General features: G+C 40.0%; 1 long non-coding RNA gene across 1 annotated transcript in view; it reads right to left on the bottom strand.

Moving 5' to 3' along the window:
• Nucleotides 1–1939, bottom strand: part of LOC112676055 (uncharacterized) — a 32064-nt gene extending 30125 nt beyond the window's left edge. Inside the window, exon 1 of the long non-coding RNA XR_003146262.3 lies at nt 290–1939. This is a non-coding gene — a long non-coding RNA (uncharacterized LOC112676055). The remainder of the gene's footprint in view (nt 1–289) is intronic.
• Between the last annotated feature and the right edge of the window lie 19481 nt (nt 1940–21420).

Here is a 21420-nt window from a genome sequence, read left to right as displayed (position 1 = left end):
AAGTCTTAAAAAAAATAGTAATTCTATGAGTACATTAATTAGGATCCTTACTGGGATGCCTGGATCACTCAGCGTGATTGTGAGATGGGCCTCCCCCAGACTCCCAGGCCTCTACCATGCTGGGAGTAGAGCCCGCTTAAGATTCTCTCCCTTTTCCTCTGCCCTTCCTCACAACCCTCAACCCATAGCCTCCGTTCACTCTCTCCCCCTCTAAACAAAACAAAACAAAAAAACAAAAAACAAAACAAAACCCCCACCAAAACCCAAACAAACAAAAACAAAACCTTACCCATGATAGCAGAGATTATATCTGGGTAGCTTGAAGAGAACACTGTACTTGCTGAGTGAAAAATATTCTATTTGAACAGAGAATCGCTATTTGAAATATTGCCAGGCATAATTTCAATGAATCTGGACTTTTTCCCATATAAATTTCTTTAATTTTAAGGAAAAGCATTTGCAGAAACCCTAATCGCTTCCAATTCAAATTACGTGCCCAGCCAATATTGTGAACTATATTCGGTGAGACAAAGTAATGGGAAAAACAACTGGTGGTTTTAATCAGTGGAAACAATTTGGCAACTTCTTTAAGTTTGAACAGAACAAGAGGAGCTGCATCATCAATTGCCTTTAATGTACACTTTGTTCTGCTTTTTATCCAAGATCTAGACATGACAGTCGAGGTGTCTGCTGTTTTTTTTTTTTAAAGAATATGGAGAGGCTGTGGCATTTCCTGAGCAAAAAGAAACAGTTTCTATAACAGTTCAGAGATTGAATATAGGATTTATATTTAACCTTTCCATGCTCTCAATTAATCAGCTTTAATCATGATGTCACTTGAGTGAAGAAAGATTTAAAGTAAAATGAAGCTCATAAGTCATTGCATATTTTCAGTCCATGGCAGACTCCTGGGAGTCCTTTTGATTATTAAGTGGAGAAAAAAAAAAAAAAAAAAAAAAAAAAAAAAGCACCGGCCACAGAGGTAAGTTTGAGGTTTGGTTCTGCCAGGAATTAGCTTCATAGCCTCGAAAAATTGTTAAACCTCTTTGGGATTTTTCTTCTATAAATTGGTGGGTGAGGATGGGAGGGGTTTAATCTTAAGGTTTCCTCTTCATCAAAGAGCTGGAGTCAAAACACTGAATGTACAGGCTTATCCCACACAACCTCATTGCTCTGCTCGCCTCGCTTTTCCTGGAGTCTTCGAGGGACTGCGCCTTCTCTTGCTTAGATTTCCGTACTGGTCCTCGCAGGGGATGCCCATTGACTGAACCCTTTGCTGGTGGTGCTTGAAAAAGGAAAGGAACTCTCATTCTTCATGGGTTGCGAGAACCGTCAAGGATACCTGGGGCTCCAGGCTGGCATTCTCTTCTGGAGGTTTCGGTCTCCTTTCCTCTTTAAACCTTCAGGCCTCTCGCCAGGGCCGGCCGGGGATGCTGAGTTCGTGTTGGGCGGTTCTGGGGACAGCGCCAACGTGTCAGATCCTGGCAGCTCTGGCTCTGAGGAGGTGGCATGGTAGGGCCTCACGATTCGGTGCCCTTCTTCGTGACTGTCTCAGTGTGTGAATTCATAACGCGACAACGCCTTTCCGACTTCCTTCCACAAAACCCAATCCTGGGGTCACAACCACGCCCCTCTAAGCAAGCGAACTACTGAGCTCAGAGGACAGCAGCGTGCGCCCAGCACGAGCCTCGGGAGCTCAGCTCCTCGGCTCCGGACCGGCAGGCAGTTGCGGCTGCGGCCGCGGCTGGAACTACAAGGCCCAGAATTCCTGCGCGCATGCGCGCTGCCATTGTGATGCTCCTTTCCCGGTAACTCGCCCTCTCAGGCAAACCTGAAGATAGCGGCAAGTCTCCGGTGGGGGGCGGAGACGCTCCCCGCCCGACTCTCCGCCCACCTCGTGATAGGCAATGGGACCAGCCAACCGACGTGGCGGCCCCGGGACGCGCTCCCCAATCAGCCCCTGCGGCGGAGAGGTGGGCGTGCGTACTGGCGGGGCAGGTGGGCTAGGCTGTGTCGGGTTGCGAAGGGGGAGAAGAACGTCGGGTCGGGTCAGCGGGCGCTGCAGTAGTCGCCGCAGCGGCGATGGGAGCGGCGGGGACGCGGCGGCGGCGGCGGCGGCAGCAGGAGGAGCAGGGGCTGGCACAAGCGCAGCGGCTGGGGGCGGCCAGCAGCAGCATTAGCAGCCGCCGCCGCCGCCAGTAGACGCGGACGGTACCCGAGGGGACTGCCTAGCCGGCCGGCCCCGCAAGCCGCGCTCGGGTCCCGCCGCAGTGGGCCGCGGGGGATGGGCAGGCGGCGGCGGCCCCGCCTGCTGAGGGTTGGTCCTTGCCGGTCCTGGCCCTGAGCTGGATCCGAGCCCTCCGCGCGCAATCCCGGCGTCCGCCACGGCCCAGGTAGGACACACCCCCCCAGCCCCCCGGGCCCCGCCCTCCCCTGGCCCTGACCCCCTCCTGCGGCCGCCCCCTCCCCGGAGTGCCCGGCCCTGGCGCGGAGGGAAGGAAGGGTGCGAGGGGCTCCTCGGTCGCTGCCCACGCCCTGGGCTCGTGCCAGCCCTAGTCCCTCCACCCCGGACACCTTCCGCTTCTAGCCCGTGTCCCTGAAGGCTTGTGCCTCGTTTCCCGGGCAGCGTTCGGCGTCTTCACTGAACTTGGAGGGTCACGAAGCTTCCTCGGTTTCTCTCTATGGGTGACCCACATATTACTCGTATTCAGGCTGCTCCCGGTGCCAGGACTGGACACAGGATTCTCAGGAAATGAGAGCGCTTCTTTCGCACCCTGCCTCCCCAAATATCGCAGAGGGGGGCATGGGACTGTGTACAGTGTTCGCGTGTAGTAACGGCCACGAAGGCCATGACTTTCTGGTACTTGAGGTGCGAAGGAACGCCCTGAGGGGTTTGCCCGTCATTTGCCTTGACCAAGATGATGTTGACACCCTGGGATGCTGTGGGAGGGACAAAAGGCTCCACACAGAAGTAATGTCAAATCAGGGAAATAAAGAATCCACTGGGATGCCAGGATACTTTATCGCACAGTGAAGTTGATTTTGTTTCAGTCGTGGCTGCCTTAGGGGGTAAAAATGACATTGAGGGTTGTACTTTGCTTTGAATTAAAGTTGATAGGTGGCAGCAATCCCGGTATTAACTCTTCTCATCCTCAGCTTTAGAAATTGCTCTTTCCTTCAGCACTAGAGATTAGGGCAGTTTTCTTATAAGCCGTGTGTTACGTAAAGATGTTCTGGTATTCGATATAAATTGAGATTTTGTACGCATACGTGAGGATCACATTGTTATGAATGGGCACATGTGCTCACACACAGGGAGGATCCACTCTGTGTTTTGTTACACTGTTTGGTTCTGAGCCATTAATCTGAGCCATTAATAACAGTTGCATTGGTTTCTAAACACTGATTTGCTGGAATAGACCGTAAGGATGGGTTTGCGGTTTTCTTTTGGTTAAATAGAATACTGTTCTATTTTAGGGGAAAGGGGACGTAGGAAATTGATTTTATTGAAAGTATTGAGGGGATTGGAGTGCCGTGTATTTCTTACAAAGAGGTAGTAATGATGACAAATACTAGTAATATCAGTAATATCGAAGAATTAATATTAACTCTAGAGATTTTTCAAATAATAAGTGCGCGGACTTCCACGGCATATTTTAATTATTCAAATCGAAAAGCTACCAAAAAGAATCTTTGATTTAGAAGCTTATGTTTTCCTGTACGATATATTTTTATCAAGGTACTGAAAGGGGTGTTTGAGGCAGGGTTATGATGGAAAGTTTCTCTAGCATTTTTCCTTTATGTTAGAATGTTAGGGAATGTTTTTTTTTCCTCTTTCAGTTTTAGACACATAAAATAAATTGAAGTCTTTAGCCTTATTACTTTAATTTCTAATATCAAATTGAAACAAATTGATCTTCAGTAGGGAGGTAAGACTAATATGCCTCGCTCATTTTCTTGTCTTATGGTTAATACAAAATTTAGTGAATTCTCTGTTGTACTATATGACTTCAAATTTTCTGTCTTTTTTTGACTTTAAAAAAATACTGATTATTTTAGTGCCTCAGAAAATCTTCATGAGATTAGGCTCATTTGCTTTAGCAAATTGAACTCAGTTATGTAGGGCTTCAAATATCTTTAAATGCAGTGTGGGAAGTGAAGTTTGTATAATTTGACAATTTTGAAGGTATTTTACATAAAAAATGCACCAAAATGTGAGAATTAGTGATAGATTGTTGGTTTTTCAAAGTAAACAAATGTTATGGAGCTGGAGTTCACTATGATGATTGAATTTAACTTTGACAGGTGCAGTCAATCCTTTGTTTTATAACTTTAAAAAGTAATATATAGAGATGACAAGTTGATAGCCACTCATGAGAGACTGACCCGGAGCCACTCAACTAAGACACTGAGATTCCTAATCCTCAGAAACTCTGAGTTAACGAATGTTTGTTGCAAAAAAAAAAAGAAGAAAACAAAACAACAACAACAACAAAAGCACTACATAAGGGAAAATGTTTAATGACCGCTATTGTACTAGTGTGGACTTAATCGATTGGCAAAATAAAACAGCCTTTGAGAATTAATATTCTCAAAGGAAAATATAGCTTCATTCCTCACTTAAAAAATTAAATCTCCTATAGAAAAATTCTTATGGGTACCTGGCTGCCTCAGTTGGTTAAGCCTCTGACTCTTGATTTCAAGTCAGGTCATGATCCTCAAGGTTGGGAGATTGAGCCCTGCATTGGGCTCCATGCTAAGCTTGGAGCCTGCTTAAGAGTCTCTGTATCCCTCGGCCTCTGCCCCTCCCCTACTTGTGTTCTCTGTCTCAAAAAAAAAAAATTATAGATATGTGGCAAGCAATTTTCAATTTGAACATATGGAGGTTAGAAGAACCTCAGTTGGCTGGCTCAGTTGGCTGGCTCAGTTGGCAGAACATGCAACTCTTGATCTCAGGGTTAAGTTTGAGCCCCACATTGGGTGTTGAGACTACTTAAATAAATAAAACTTTAAAATAAATAAATCCTTTAAAAAACCAATTTGAGTACATGTTATTCAAAAATATTCTTCTCATGTATTTTTTTTTCTTTTTGAGGTTTTTGATAAATACTCAAAATATAATTGGAGGTTTGTCAGCTTTTTTTTTTTTTTTTTAAGATTTATTTATTTATTCATGAGAGACACAGGAGGAGGGAGAAGCAGGCTCCATGCTGGGAGCCTGACCTGGGACTTGATCCCGGGACTCCAGGATCGCGCTCTGGGCCAAAGGCAGGCGCTAAACCGCTGAGCCACCCAGGGATCCCCTTTTTATCGTTATTTTTTAATTGAAGTATGTAGTTGATACACAATGTTAAATTAGTTTCATGTGTACACAATTCTGTATGTAATTTTGTGCTCATCACAAGTGTAGCTACAACTGTCACCATACAATGCTATTACAGTACCATTGACTGTATTCCCTATACTGTACCCTCTATTCCCATGACTTATTCTCTTTTTTTTTTTAATTTTTTTAAATCTTTATTTATTTATGATAGTCACAGAGAGAGAAAGAGAGAGGCAGAGACATAGGCAGAGGGAGAAGCAGGCTCCATGCACCGGGAGCCCGACGTGGACTCGATCCCGGGTCTCCAGGATCGCGCCCTGGGCCAAAGGCAGGCGCCAAACCGCTGCGCCACCCAGGGATCCCCCCATGACTTATTCTCTAACTGGAAGCCTGTACCTCCCACTCCCCTTCACCCATATTGCCCGTCCCCCATCTCCCCTCCGCTATGGCAACCATCACTTTGTTCTTTGTATTTATGGGTCTGTTAATGCTTTTTTTGTTTGTTTTGTTTTTAAGATTCCACATATAAGTGAAATCATACGGTATTTGTAGTCTGAATTATTTCACTTAGCAAAATACCCCCTAGAGTCCATGCATGTTGTCACAAATGGCAAGAGCTCAGTGTTTTTATGGCTGAATAATATTCTAGAGTGTATATATACCACTTTTTCTTTATTCATCCATCTATGGATAGACACTTGGGTTGCTTCCTTTTATCGTTATTTTATACTTGTCTCTTTTTCTTTCTGCAGTTTCAAGGTAATTGCCTTTTTAAAAATGATTTTGGGGGCGGGGGCAGTTCCCTGAGTGGCTCAGCGGTTTGGTGCCTGCTTTCGGCCCAGGGCGTGATCCTGGAGTCCCGGGATCGAGTCCCACGTCGGGCTCCCGGTGCATGGAGCCTGCTTCTCCCTCTGCCTATGTCTCCCTACCTGGAGCCTGCTTCTCCCTCTGCCTGTGTCTTTGCCTCTCTCTCTGTGTCTCTCATGAATAAATAAATAAATCTTTAAAAAAATGATTTTGCATTGTTTCCCTTGTTAATATTTTATCTGACATTTAGTTTTCTTCATATGTTGTATATTATGTATTAAGTTTGGAAAGCCTCTCTTTTTTTCTTTGATCCACGAAGAGCCTCACGTTCTAAAGTACTTCAAAAATGGTTTTATCAACATTTTCCAGTGACTAATAAAGCAGAGATGAGGGGAGGAAATAGGAAAAAAATGAATAGCTGAAGAGACTCCTGCCTCTCACAAAATTTGATTTGAAAAAATCATCTGGAAACTAATTCATGTTGTAGATAGTAAACTAGATTAGGACTTCATTTCTGCTGCACTTACTTAGCACTTAAAAAATTCAGCATGTCCAAGACAAAAGTCAGCCCTCCGTCAACTGCTTTAATTCTACAGATAAAGGTATTACTATTTAATCAATCACCCAAGTTAAAAAATCTCATTATGTATATATGTTTTTTGACTTCCTCTTTCCCCTGGTTCTACTTGGACAAAATCTCTCCTTTTCATTTCCACTGCTAGCACCTTAACATAGCCTCTCTGTACCTATCTCTTAAAACTATTGCAGCTCTGAACCTCATTATCTATCCTTAGAACTATTGTAATAGCCTCATCCAGTTGTTCATTAAATATTTGTTAATCATCTACTGTGTTACTATGCTAGGGCTTAGAAATTTGACAGTGAAAAGGACAAGAATGATGTCACTTTTGGAGCTTACGATATAGTGGGAGCAGTCTGTTGTAGAGTAAGGAATTACAGGTATTCCCAAGTATCATGAAGGGAAAATGCAGGCTATCATATGAACACATTAACAGATGTTAACAGTCTCAGAAATGGATTCAGGGAAGTAGTCTTCTATTTTGTCACCCGCAGTTTACTCTACATACTCTACCAGGGATTAGTAGATATATTATAGCTGAAGCAGTTAAATAATTTAAAAAAGTATTTTTAATAATAAATTTTGTAATAAAAAATTTTAATAAAAATTAAATGCTCACCCAACTTTTGAAACAGTTCCAGACAAAATCCTTTCAGAATGCCAGAACACTTTGAAAAATTTGGTCCTACAGAGTTCACCTCTCCCTCCAATATGAATTTCTACTTTGGGTTCTCCTAGGCTTCAATGGCTTGAGTATTGACAGAATTCTTATGTTATGTCTTCCAGGTAAGTAGAGATTTATCTCTATTGCTAGAATCTAGCAGTTTATAGGTGAGTTATTAAATGTACAAGTAGTTAGGATATAATTTGAACTTATTTCTAAGTTTAAAAAATATAATGCTTTTATAAATCAAAAGAAGTCCCTTATATGCTGGCACCAAATTTTGGTTTAGAAAATAAGGTTACTAGCAGCCCAGGTGGCTCAGCAGGTTTAGTGCCACCTTTGGCCCAGGGTGTGATCCTGGAGACCTGGGATGGAGTCCCACATCAGGCTCCCCGCATGGAGCCTGCTTCTCCCTCTGCCTGTGTCTCTGCCTCTCTCTGTCTCTGTGGCTCTCGTGAATAAATAAATAAAATCTTAAAAAAAAAAAAAGAAAGAAAGAAAAGAAGGTTAGCCATTAACCCCTTAAATTAATCAATGCTTACAAAACAAATGAATATAAACTGTTAATTATGCATCGAGATGAGATTTGAATGTATTCTCATTTCTAGTATAGCATATCATAGAACCTTAGATTACTTAAATCTCTTTTCACCTCAGGTTTGCTATTTTTAAAAAGGGAAATTAACATACTTAAAATATAATTACAGTGGAGATCATTACAGGGAAGTTTTCTGTATTGATTTTTTTCCTTTGTCTTAGTGGGAAGATCATAGATATAATGCTTTGTTTGGTTGATATGGTTACAGAAAGATTTTACCCAAGGAATGGTACTTGTTTAGTGTTTTCATTACAATCAGGCCATGTAAGTTACACTGTACTTTCTATAGGGGAAGAATTTGTTTATATGTTGTTAGTGTTGTAGCCAGGGAGAAGAGAACTAGATTGTTTACACTTTTATCCTGTTGTCAGTAATTGTAACCAAACTGACTTGTAAAATTTCTCTTTATTTTAATAGATATTTTACTTTCTTGAATATATTTATTGAACCTAGAGAGATTCCTAGCTGCCAGAAGTGTAATTTACCTCCTGTAAAAATTTAGGAGGAACATTTGGAGGATGATTGGTGACTAAATGTTCCTTTTGCTATCAGCAAATAGGGTTATTCACAAATCTTTATCACTTTTCAATAACCCTTTAGAGAGACTCTTGCTAAAACCTTTGGAGTAAAACAAAAACAAAATCCTGTGGGGTTTATCCTATTCCTGACTCTTATTTCTGTTGTTTACATTAATATTATTAGGTATCTTGAAAAACTTAGGTGTTGTGTAGTCTTTGCAAACTTGTGTCTATCTCAGCTTGTTTAAAAACATAATTGAGATTATTTTTTAACATGAAAAGTCTATTATTTTGACTTTGGAGATACATGAGATAGCCACTCTGCATCTAACTATATATATGTATTTTTATTATTTATTTTTTTAAAAAAGACTTTATTTATTTATTCATGAGAGACACAGAGAGAGGCAGGCAGAAACACAGGCAGAGGGAGAAGCAGGCTCCCTGCAAGGAGCCCAATGTGAGACTCGATCCTGGATCCTGGGATCACGCCTTGAGCCGAAGGCAGATGCTCAACCACTGAGCCACCCAGGCGTCCCTATATATGTATTTTTAAAGATTTTATTTCATTTTTTTATTCAAGATTTTATTTATTTACTCATGAGAGACACAGAGAGGTAGAGACATAGCAAAGGGAGAATCAGGCTCCCTGTGAGGAGCCCGATATGGGACTTGATCCCGGGACTCCAGGATCACGCCCTGAGCCAAAGGCAGACGCTCAACCCCTGAGCCATCCAGGTATCCCAAAGATTTTATTTATTTAAGAGAGAGCGCAAGAGTAGGAGGAGGGGCAGAGGGAGAGGGAGAAGCAAGCTCCACACTGTACAGAGAGCCCAGCTTGGTGCTGGATCCGAGAACCCTGATATCATGACCCAAGCTGAAGGTACACACTCAACCAACTGAACCACCCAAGTGCCCCTGCATCTAACTATATTTTAATCTATTTTTAGAATACAGATTATGTATTCCAAGTATTATTTACATAATAGATCATGATTGCTTTTTTTTTCTTAAGATTTTATTTATTCATGAGAAACACAGAGAGGCAGAGACATAGGCAGAGGGAGAAGCAGGCTCCCTGTGGGGAGCCCAATGTGGGACTTGATCCCCAGACTCTGGCATCACTTTCAGAGCCAAAGGCATATATGCTCAACCTCTGAGCCACCCAGGAATTCTGATCATTATTACTTTTAAAGAATCTAATCTTTTACTTTAATGATAGGGGGGTTTTGGTATATTTATAGTTTTCATCAAATTTGAAAGAATTTAAGACATTTTCTGTTTAGATTTTTCCCCTCCAAGCATGGAATCTTTCCAGGCTCAATAAGTGTATCTGGACATTAAAATACCTACTAAAAGTAGAGAGAAACTTTTATATAAGACAGTGTGGTTACAGTAACTGACAACAAAATAAAAGTGTAAACAATCTGTTCTTTCCTTATGGGACTCCAGTTACATGTATGTTAGGCTTTTATGTTAGCCCATAACTAACTGATGCCCTGTTGGATGTTTGTTTGTTTTTTTCTCTGTATGTTTCATTTTGGGTAGTTTTTCTCCCTCTATCTTGAAGTTCACTAATCCCTTCTTGCTACAGTAGCAATCTGGTGTTAATCCTATGCAGTGTTGGGGTTTTTGTTTTTTATCTTAGATATGTACTTTTCATGCCTAGAATTCCTTATTTACCAGTTCTATCATCTGTATCTTTCTGGGTCTGTTTTTTTTCTCTTTTCCTTTTTTTTCTTCCTCCCTTCCTTCCTTTCTTCCTTCTCTCTCCCTTCCTCTCCTCCTCCCTTCCTTCCTACTTTCCTTTTTTCCCCCTCCCTCCTTCCTTCTCTCCTTCCTTCTTTCCTTCTTATTAAAGTATAATTGATACACAGTGTTTCATTAGTTTCAAGTTTGTACAACTTAGTGCTAAGACAAATCTAGAGTTAATGCTGTGCTCACAAGTCTAACTCCCATCTGGCACCATAAGTGCTATTATAATACCATTGATTATATTTCCTATGCTTAACCTTTCATCTCTGTGACTTTTTAATTCCATTACTAGAAGTCTGTACCTCTCACTCCTCTTTACCCATTTTGCACATCCCACCACCACCCTCCCCTGTGACAACCAGCAGTTTGTTCTTTGTATTTGTTTTTTTTTTTTTAATTTTTATTTATTTATGATAGTCACACAGAGAGAGGCAGAGACACAGCAGACACACAGGCAGAGGGAGAAGCAGGCTCCATGCACCGGGAGCCCGACGTGGGATTCGATCCCGGGTCTCCAGGATCGCGCCCTGGGCCAAAGGCAGGCGCTAAACCGCTGCGCCACCCAGGGATCCCCTGTTCTTTGTATTTGTGGGTCTGAGTTTTTTGTTATTTGTTTAATTTTTTTTTTTTTTTTTTTTTTTAGTGAAATCATATAGTATTAGTCTTTCTTTCTCTGACTTCACTTAGCATAATACCCTCTAGGTCCATCCATGTTGTCACAGATGGTAAGATCACATATAACTTCTTTTTTATGTATTCATCTCTTGATGGATACTTAGTTTGCTTCCATATCTTGGCTGTTGTAAGTAATGCTTCAGTAAACACTGAATATATCTTTTTGAATTAGTGTTTTCATTTTCTTCAGGTAAATGCCTAGTAGTGGAATTACTGGATCGTTTGGTATTTCTAGTTTTAGTTTTTTGAGGAACATCCATACTGGTAAGGGTTCTTTTTTCTTCACATCCTTGCTCGCCCTTGTTATTTCTTGTCTTTTTGATACTAGCCATTCTGACAGGTATAAGGTGATACTTGATTGTGATTTTAATTTGCATTTCCCAGGGCGCCTGGGTGGCTCAGTCAGTTAAGTAAGCATCTGCCTTCCGCTCAGGTCATGATCCCAGCGTCCTGGAATTGAACCCACATCAGTCTCCCTGCTCAGCAGAGAGTCTGCTTCTCCCTCTCCTTATGCCTCTTCCCCCCACTCATGCTCTCTCTCACGTTCTCTCTCTCTCTCTTTCTCTCTCGCTATCTCAAATAAATTAAAAAAAATAAATTTGCATTTCCCTAATAATTAGTGATGTTGAACATCTTTTCATGTGTCTGTTTGCCATATCTATGTCTTCTGTGAAAAAATGTCTTTTTAGGACTGCCGCCCATTTTTAAATTGGATTATTTGGGATTTTTACCATTGAGTTGTCTAAGTTCTTTATATATTTTGGATATTAACTCATCAGATATATCATTTGCAGATATCTTCTCCCATTCAGTTGGTTGTTTTTTTGTTTTATTGATAGTTTCCTTTACTGTGCAAAAGCTTTTTATTTCGGTGTAGTCCCAATAGTTTATTTTTGCTTTTGCCGTTCCTTTCCTGCAGAGACTTACCTAGAAAAATGTTACTAAGGCCAGTGTCAGAGAGATTACTGCCTATGTTTTCTTCCTGGGAATTTTATGGTTTCAGGTCTCACAGTTAGGTCTTTAATCCATTTTGAGTTCATTTTTGTACATGATATAAGAAAAAGCAGTCCAGTTTCATTCTTTTGCATGTAGCTGTCTAGTTTTCCCAGCACCATGTACTGAAGAGACTGTCTTTTCTCCATTGTATAATCTTGTCCACTTTGTTGTAGATTAATTGACCATCAATTTGTGGTTTTATTTCTGAGTTTTCTATTTCATTGATCTGTGTGTCTGTTTTGTGCCAATGCTGTACTGTTTGGATTATTGTAACTTTGTAGTAGATCTTGAAATCTGGGATTGTGATACCTCCATCTTTGTTTTTCTTTCTGAAGAATGCTTTGACTTGGGTCTGTTTTTATTGTTTGGATTTCTCCTTGTTTGCATCCCTGGTAATTTGTTTGTGTGCCAGACAGTATGATTTCACATCGTTATGTGCTAGAATTTTTTTTCTTTTGGTATTCCTTTAAATATTTTCAGTGTTGGGATGCCCAGGTGGCCCAGCGGTTTAGCGCCTCTGCCTTTGGGCCGGGGGCCTGATCCTGGAGACTCGGGATCGAGTCCCATGTTGGGCTCCTTGCGTGGAGCCTGCTTTTCCCTCTGCCTGTGTCTCTGCCTCTCTCTCTCTCTCTTTTTTTTTTTAATTTATTTTTTATCGGTGTTCAATTTACTAACATACAGAATAACCCCCAGTGCCCGTCACCCATTCACTCCCACCCCCCGCCCTCCTCCCCTTCTACCACCCCTAGTTCGTTTCCCAGAGTTAGCAGTCTTTACGTTCTGTCTCCCTTTCTGATATTTCCCACACATTTCTTCTCCGTTCCCTTATATTCCCTTTCACTATTATTTATATTCCCCAAATGGATGAGAACATATAATGTTTGTCCTTCTCCGACTGACTTACTTCACTCAGCATAATACCCTCCAGTCTCTCTCTCTCTTTTTCTCTCTCTCTGTCTCTCATGGATAAATAAATAAAATCTTTAAAAAAATATATTTTCAGTGTTAATTTTGGGATACATTAAGTTATTTGAAAATAGTTTGATGCGGGCAGCCCCTGTGGCTCAGTGGTTTAGCACCACCTTCAGCCCAGGGTGTGATCCTGGAGACCCAGGATCCAGTCCCAGGTTGGGCTCCCTGCCTGGAGCCTGCTTCTCCCTCTGCCTGTGTCTCTGCCTCTTTCTCTCTCTCTCTCTCTCTCTCTCTCTGTGTCTCTCATGAATAAATAAATAAAATCTTAAAAAAAAAAAAAAGAAAAGAAAATACTTTGATGCATTCAAAACTCTGGATGTTTTAAAAGGTCTTTTTCAAAAAAAAAAATAAAGGTCTTTGTCACTCTGGTGAGTATACAAGCTATATGTAGCCTTATTTGAACATCAAAGATTGTTCTGCCTTCCCCTTTCCAATGATTTAAACCTGGCTTTGATCGGTTCACTTCCTTAAACACATACACTCACTGATAAGTACTCAGCCAGAGTCTCAGGGGGAATCAATCCTCTTTAGATATCCACAGCTATCATTCATTTTTTAAAATATTTTTATTTATTTATTTATTTGAGAGCGAGAGAGAGAGAAAGAGAGAATATGAGTGGGGAGGAGAGGGAGAAGCAGACCCCTTGCTAAGCAGGGAGCCTCATATGGGACTCGATCCCATGACCTTGGGATCATGACCTGAGCTGATGCAGATGCTTAACTGACTGAGCCACCCAGGCGCCCCACACAGCTATCATTCTTCGTGTTGATCTCTGGTGTTTTGTCCTGTTTTGACTTCCCCAGAACTCTTAATTTTGTCTCAGTTCATTGTGACCCCTGGGCTCTATTTGGGTTCCCCCTTCCTGTGCTGCAGCCTGGAAATTCCCTCCAAGTGGTGAGTTGGGGGCAATTGTAAGGCTTTTATTTATTTCCCTTTTCTTATGAATCCTTGTTCTGTAGTGCCTGTTGTCTATGGTGTCTAAAATCCACTGTCCTTTTTTCTAATTGTTGAAAGTGGGAGGGTAAATATAGTCTCTGTTACCTTATTGTGGCCAGGAACTGCCGTGGTCTGATGAGTATATTTAAATCTCAAACAGGAGTCATGTTTCACAGTTTTGCTGTCATTAGAAATCTGTGTATTATCTTTATGCTCAAGTATGGTTTAAAAAATATCTTCTAAAAAATATCTTCTATATGCTTAATAGATGTCATAAGCTCTTCTGATGATCAATGCTAGTATTCTTTCCACTGGAATTAAAATTATAGGTAAAAATAATTTTCCTGGGGCACCTGGGTGGCTCAGGTTAAGTGCCCAACTCTTGATATTGGCTCAGGTCATGATCTTGAGGTCCCAAGTCGAGATCCCCTCTTAGTGGGCAGTCTGCTTGTTTCCCTCTCTCTTTGCCTCTCCTCTTGCTCACAGGAATATGCATGTGTGCACACCTGTTCTGTCTCTCAAATCAATCAATCTTTAAAATAATTTTCCTTTTTTTTGTTGTTGTTAAAGAGTAGAACCTAATATATGGCACTACTTATAAAAACCCCACTGTCATTTATTTATTCATTTACTTATAAAGGATTTTAAAAATTTGACACAGAGAGAGCACACAAGCAGAGGAACAGCAGAGGGAGAGGGAGAAGCAGGCTCTCAGTTAAGCAGGGAGCCCCATGTGGGGCTTGATCCTAGGACCTTGTGATCATAACCTGATCCGAGGGTAAATGCTTAGCTGACTGAGTCACCCAGGTGCCCCCACACTGTTATTTATTTTGTGAGTTATTTAGCTTCCCTCCAAGTAGGAGAATTGTATTACTTCAGTGTATCTAGATAATAGTTCTAAGTGTACTTCCTTTCCTTTTGCTTTATATCCTCTCCCTGGTCTGAAGTCCTTCAGTGGCTCCCCTTTGCTGAAATAGAATGAAGTTGAAGTTCATTTTCTTCCTAGACTGATTTTTACAGTCTGAACTTTACCTTTCACATCTATATGTATTTTTTCCTCTATGATCAGAACTTTTAGACTAATTGTAGTCCATTTAGACTAATGTACACTTTCATTTTTCCATGCACTTGTATGTTGTGTTTATTTCCTCTTCTGTTTCTTTGCTTAGCTTCTCAGTCAGTTAGCTTTTGCCTTCAAACAAACCACCTCAAAGTTCAGACTAAAACAACAATTTGTGAGTTAACTATTCTGTGGATTTGCAGTTTGGGCCCAGCTGAATGGTTCTTTTTGGTGTTGTCTGGGCTCACTTATGCGAGGCAGTCAGCTATCTTGGGTTTCTTCACAGTCTGGTTTCCAAAACCAGCAAAAGAGGGCAAGTTCAGTGCATAAATGTTTTTCAGGTTTCTGGGTCATGTTTGTTAATGTCGCATTGGTCGAAGCAGTTACAGGGCCAAGCCCAGTCTCCAGGATGGAGAAAGAAACTCTAGGTCTTGATGGAAGACGAAGCAATATCACATTGTAAAAAGATGTGTATGCAGGAATGGGAGGATTTTGTGGCTATTTTGCAATCTACCAAACCATTATAAATCCTATCTTCTCTCAGAAACTTTGTGTGATCATCCTAGCCCATGTAAACCTCCCACAGTTCTGATGTGTCATATGTACTTAGCCCGTACAGCTTGAAGTTTCTTTACCTTTTAAATCCAGAGAATTAGTGTTAATTTCTATTTTTGTATTATATATTCTATTTCAAAGAATAATTTGGAAATAATTGTTCACATTTTCTTCTCTTATTGTAAACTCATTGAGGGCAAAACCTGCATTATATTTCTGTCTACTCCTTTGTGTATTCATAACAATTTATTCAATGAGTATATGGTATATTTTCAAATCAACTCTTAATTATTTGCTTGAGGATAACTTTTTTTTTTTAAAGATTTTATTTATTTATTCATGAAAGACACAGAGAGAGAGAGAGAGGCAGAGACACAGGCAGAGGGAGAAGCAGGCTCCACTCAGGGAGCCCGATGTGGGACTCGATCCCAGGACTCCAGGATTATGCCCTGGGCCGAAGGCAGGCACTAAACCACTGAGCCACCCAGGGATCCCGCTTGAGGATAACTTAATTTCAGTCAGCTGTATAGGAGGTCTTCCAGTAATTAAATATTTATTGAAAGATTGTTCTGTAGTCAGTATTACAGTAGGTACTAAGTACAAAGATGAGAAGAATTCTGCTCTTTTTTTTTTTTTAAAGATTTTATTTATTTATTCATGAGAGACACAGAGAGAGAGATCGAGAGAGGCAGAGACACAGGCAGAGGGAGAAGCAGGCTCCAGGCAGGGAGCCCGACATGGGACTTGATCCTGGGACTCCAGGATCACACCCTGGGCCGAAAGCAGGCTCTAAACCGCTGAGCCACCCAGGCGTCCCAAGAATTCTGCTCTTGACCTCAAGAAATTTATAGTCTATTAGGAAAACATTGCAAATTATGCATATATTTCTAAGCCTGTTTCTTTATTGTGAACCTGGATTTCCACCCTGTGCCCAACTCATAGGTTAACTGGTTTTTACCACGCATAGATTGGACAGTCTCTGGCTGGTCTGTCACACTGCTAGACTGTTGTTGCCTAATCTATTCTATGTCTGGCTGTCCTTGCCTCTGGTTCATGTGACTATTTCTGTTACTGTTCTTATTATAAGACATGTTAATCACAGACTACATAAAACTTAGATGTGCAGTTTAACAAATAATTATAAGTGGTTAAGAAATGTAATTTTTTTTTAAGAAATAGAACATTATCGGCAACTCAGAAGCCCCTTCCTGATCTCATTCCCCTTTACCCCAAAGGAATCTATTCTTGTGATTTGTGAAAAATCATGTCCTTGGTTTTCTTTATAGACTTCCTACCTATGTTTGCATCCCTATTTAACATAATTTAGTTTTACTTATTTTTGAACTTTATATAAAAGAATTTGTAATATAGGTATACTTTTTTCTTGCTTGAGTTTTTTATTTTTTTAAAAGATTATATTTATTCATTCATGAGAGACACACACACACACACACACACACACACAGAGGCAGAGACACAGGCAGAGGGAGAAGCAGGCTCCATGCAGGGAGCCTGACATGGGACTCGATCACACCCTGAGCCGAAGGCAGGCGCTAAACCACTGAGCCACCCAGGGACCCGCTTGCTTGAGTTTTTTGTTTGTGAGATTTGTTCCGTGGTTCAGTGTTGCAGTAGTTTCTTCATTTTCATTTTAGTACATTGTGGTAGGTAAAAAATGGTCCCTCAAAGATATTCATGTGCCTAATCCCTGACATCTGTGAATGTGTTACCTTATATGGCAGAAGGGACTTTGCAGATGTGATTAAGTTAAGGCTTTTGAGGTCGGAATATTACCCCTGATTATCCAGGTTGGTTCAGTGTAATATAAGTGTACAAGTGTATATAGGTGTACAAGGGACCTTATATAAGAGGGAGACATATATAAAGAGTTGTAATGATAGAAGCAGAGATCAGAGAGAGATTTGAAGATGCTACACTAATAGCTTGGAACTTGAAGGATGAGGCCATGAGCCAAAGCACCCAGGCAGCTTCTAGAAGCTAGAAAAGGTATTTTCCCATTGAGCCTCCAGAAGGAGCATAGCCTTGATGACACCTTGATATATTATCCCCATTAGAAGCCTGGACTTTGTTCTCTAGAACTGTAAGATTATAAATTTGTGTTGTTTTGCCACTAAATTTATGGCGATTTGTTACCATGGTAGCAGGAAACTAATACTTTTTTTTTTTTTTTTTAACTCTGAATGTACTATACTTTATCCATTCTTCTCTTGCTGGACATTTGTTTTTAGTTTTGGTGTTTATGGATGGTGTGGCTATGAACATATTTGTGTATGTTTCCTGGTACACATGAGAGAAGAGGGTTTTTGGATATATACCTAGGAAAAGAGTTGTTGGGTTTCAGGATATGCATATTTTCAACTTCATAATATAGAACTATTTTCCAAAGTACATTCCTGCCAGCAGTGTATGAGAGACTTTAAGTTTTTATTTTTAAGTAATTTCTTCTTTGATACTCACTATGATGATGCTTCCTTCATGTAGGCGGGTTCTCAAAATTTGCTTCAAGTCAAGACACATTTAGGAACTAATTTATACTGTTTCTGATCTAGAAATATGTGTCATTGGTTTATTTTTATACCCTTTTTGATAAACCAATTTTTCTATTAACTTTAAAAGCAAGTTCTAACAATGCGAATGTTGTAATTGAATTTGTAATCATAGTTGTAAAGTAATAATTTTCTCTTGCTGACAAAAACATTTTTATATGAATTTGATGAGTAGTGGTTGTATAATAGGCTTAAATTCAAGGCCTCCATGCAAACATAATTTCTTTTCATCAGCATTCAAGCAGTCAGGGACTATTTTGAACAGTAGTATGCCTGTGGATATGACTATTTCTCCTTCATTTGGTTAAGAAGCATACAAAATGATTTACTAAGCACTAACAACCATTTATTGAGCATACTTATTGTGCCAGGCAGTGTGATAAACACTTTACATATATCACATATTACCACTTTTAATCCTCAGATAGCCACTGTTATCCTTTTATTGTAGATGAGGAAATTCAGGCCCAGAAAATTTAAATAGTGGGGCTTAGGTTATGCATCTAGGATTTGAATCTAGGTAGTCTGGTCTTAATGTCTATTTTATGAGAAGTCCCTGGAGTCAGAAGACATAAACACACAGCAGTATTATGTTAATTTCTCTTATAGGGAGTTCTCTTTATTAGGTGTGGTTTGGTCTGGCTTATGTTTATGGAATTCTAATACGATTTTTTTTTTTTTATCCATTTGCCATTGTATCTCTTATATTTCTTATTTTTATTTTCCCATTATTTCTCCTTTTCCTCTCACCTTTCTTTTATATTTGTTAATGTGAATCTATATGACTTATAATTTGATGTCTCATTTTCAGCTCATCAATTAAGTTCATCAACTGTATTGGTTAATTGCAGAGTTTATGTATTTTTATTATGGCAGAGGATATGTGATTATTATATGGTCTTCATCTTCAAGGGATTTATAATTTAGGGGACTGTCAGTGTTATTTGTTGGCTATTTGCTTCTCAGTCTTTTTTCTACTAGCAAATGTTTCAGATGACTTTTTACCACATGTTATTTGGTAAGTTGGATCTCCATTTAGTATGTTTTTTCCATATTTTCATCATCTTTGGGTCTATTTTGGCAATCCCTCCACATTTAGCATCATTATCTTAACTCATTATTATGATATTTTCTCCCTATTTTATGTAGTTAAGGATATTATCAAGGAGGAATTTAATTTTTTTCTTGCAATATCTAGTTTTCTTGCATTAAGATCAATTCTTTTTATTAGTGTTACTGAAAAAATGAATTCCAATTATTTGACAGCATTGATACAGCATGTTCATTAATTTGAACAGCCAAATTACGTTGATTTTTTTTTTTTAAACGATATAATCAGTGATGTGAAATAAAAAAGAACCTGTGGTTCATGTACAACTTTGAGAAACTATTGCCCATTGAAGTCTGGTGTATTAGTTATGTATTGCTATGTAACAAATTACCCAAAATTTAGTGTTTTAGAACAACAACAATTATTATCTCACAGTGTCTGTAGGTCAAGACTTTGATTTGTGACTCAGCTGGGTACTCTGTTTTAGGATCAATCACAGGCTGCAGTGAAGGTAGGCTAATAGTTGTCGTATGGCTCACCCGGGGAAGGATCTCTTTCTAAGCATACTCTGATGGGCTGGCATGATTCACTTCCTTGTGAGTGGTTGGACCAAAGACCTCAATTCTCTGTTAGCTGTTGGTACCTATATTAATTGGAATCATATAATTCTGCCAGCAGGGGCTGCCCTCAGTTCTTTGCCATGTGGGCCTTTCCTGGGGGCAACATGGCAGCTTGTTTCATCAGAGTAAGCAAGTGGGAAGAGGGAAGAGCCAAGGAGAGAGAATGTGAGCAAGGTAGACGTCACAGTCCTTTATAATATATCTGGGAAGTGACCTCCTATTATTTTTGCTGTATTCTTTTAATTAAAGTGAGGTCACCTACACCTAGATTCACCTACATTCAACTGTGGGGGGCAATCAAAAGCATGAGATGAGGGGGTCATTGGGAGCCATTTTAGAAGTGGTGTAGTATCCCTTGGTAGCTTTAGGATTCTGGGCTTTTTCCCTAGGGTTCAATTCGTAATTGGAACAGTGTATTCTTAGATTTTTTTCAGTGTTCTGTGAAGGATTCCACATAGGATACCACTTTGTTCCTGGCAATTTAGAGTGAAACAGTGAAAAGTGTTTGGCTTTTGTAGTTATATCTGAAGGGTACCTAGTCATCATTTAAAATTTTTTTCTATTGTGGTGATGTACATACAAGATTTAGCATTTTAACCATTTTTAAATAGACAAGTCAGTGACATTAAGTACATTAGCATTGTTGTGCATGCATTGCCGTCTGAACTTTTTCACCTTCCCAAAATAAAATTCCATACCCAGTGAACAATAAATCTCTGTTATCCTGTCCTTGCAACACCTGGCAACTGCCAGACAGAAACTACTTTTCTACTTTTCTGTCTCTATGAATCTGCCTACTCTAGGTGCCTATTATAAATGGAATCATATAGTTGACCTTTTGTGACTGGCTTATTGCACTTAGCTTATGTTTTTTTAAGATTTTATTTATTTATTCATGAGGGACACAGAGAGAGAGGAAGAGACACAAGGAGAGAGAGAAGCAGGCTCCATGCAAGGGAACCCGATGTGGGACTGAATCTCAGGACCAGGATCACACCCTGGGCTGAAGGCAGACGCTCAACCACTAAGCCACCCAGACGTACCCACACTTAGCATAATGTCTTCAAGGTTCATTCATGTTGTGGTACGTTTGAGCATTTCCTTCCTTCTTAAGATCGAATAACATTTTGTTGTATGTATGTACTACATTTTGTTTATCCATTCATCTGTCACTTGGGTGCTTCCACCTCTAGGTGTTGTGAATAATGTGGCTTATAAACATTGGTGTACAAATATCTTCTTGACTCCTTACTTTGAATTCTTTGGGGGTATATACTCAGAAGTGGAATTACTTGATCATATTTTAATTGTTTAGTTTCGGGGGAACCTCCAATACTGTTTTTCGTAGTGGTTATACCATTTTACGTTAACATCAGCAGTGCACAAGTGTTCCAGTTTCTCATCTTTGCCAGCAGTTATTGTGTGTTTAAAATTGTCGTTCTAATGGGTATAAAGTGGTTAGTGGTTTGCTTTGCATTTCCCTAATAATTAATGTGTTTGAGCACCTTTTCATGTGCTTATTGACTCTTTGCATATTTTTCTTGGAAAAATGGCTATTCAAATTGTTCCCATTTACTTTTTTTCCCCCCTTAAGTTCCATGCTCAGCATGGAGCCCAACACACTGAGATCAAGACTTGAGGTAAGATCAAGAGTCAGATGTATAACCGACTGAGTCACCCAGGTGCCCTTGTTTGCCCATTTTTATTATTTATTTATTTATTTTTGTTTGCCCATTTTA

This window comes from Canis lupus, chromosome 30 (genome assembly GCF_003254725.2).
Source record: "Canis lupus dingo isolate Sandy chromosome 30, ASM325472v2, whole genome shotgun sequence".
Classification (NCBI taxonomy): domain Eukaryota; kingdom Metazoa; phylum Chordata; class Mammalia; order Carnivora; family Canidae; genus Canis; species Canis lupus.
Note: the sequence above shows the minus strand (reverse complement) of the source record. Positions and strands in the feature narration are given on the sequence as shown.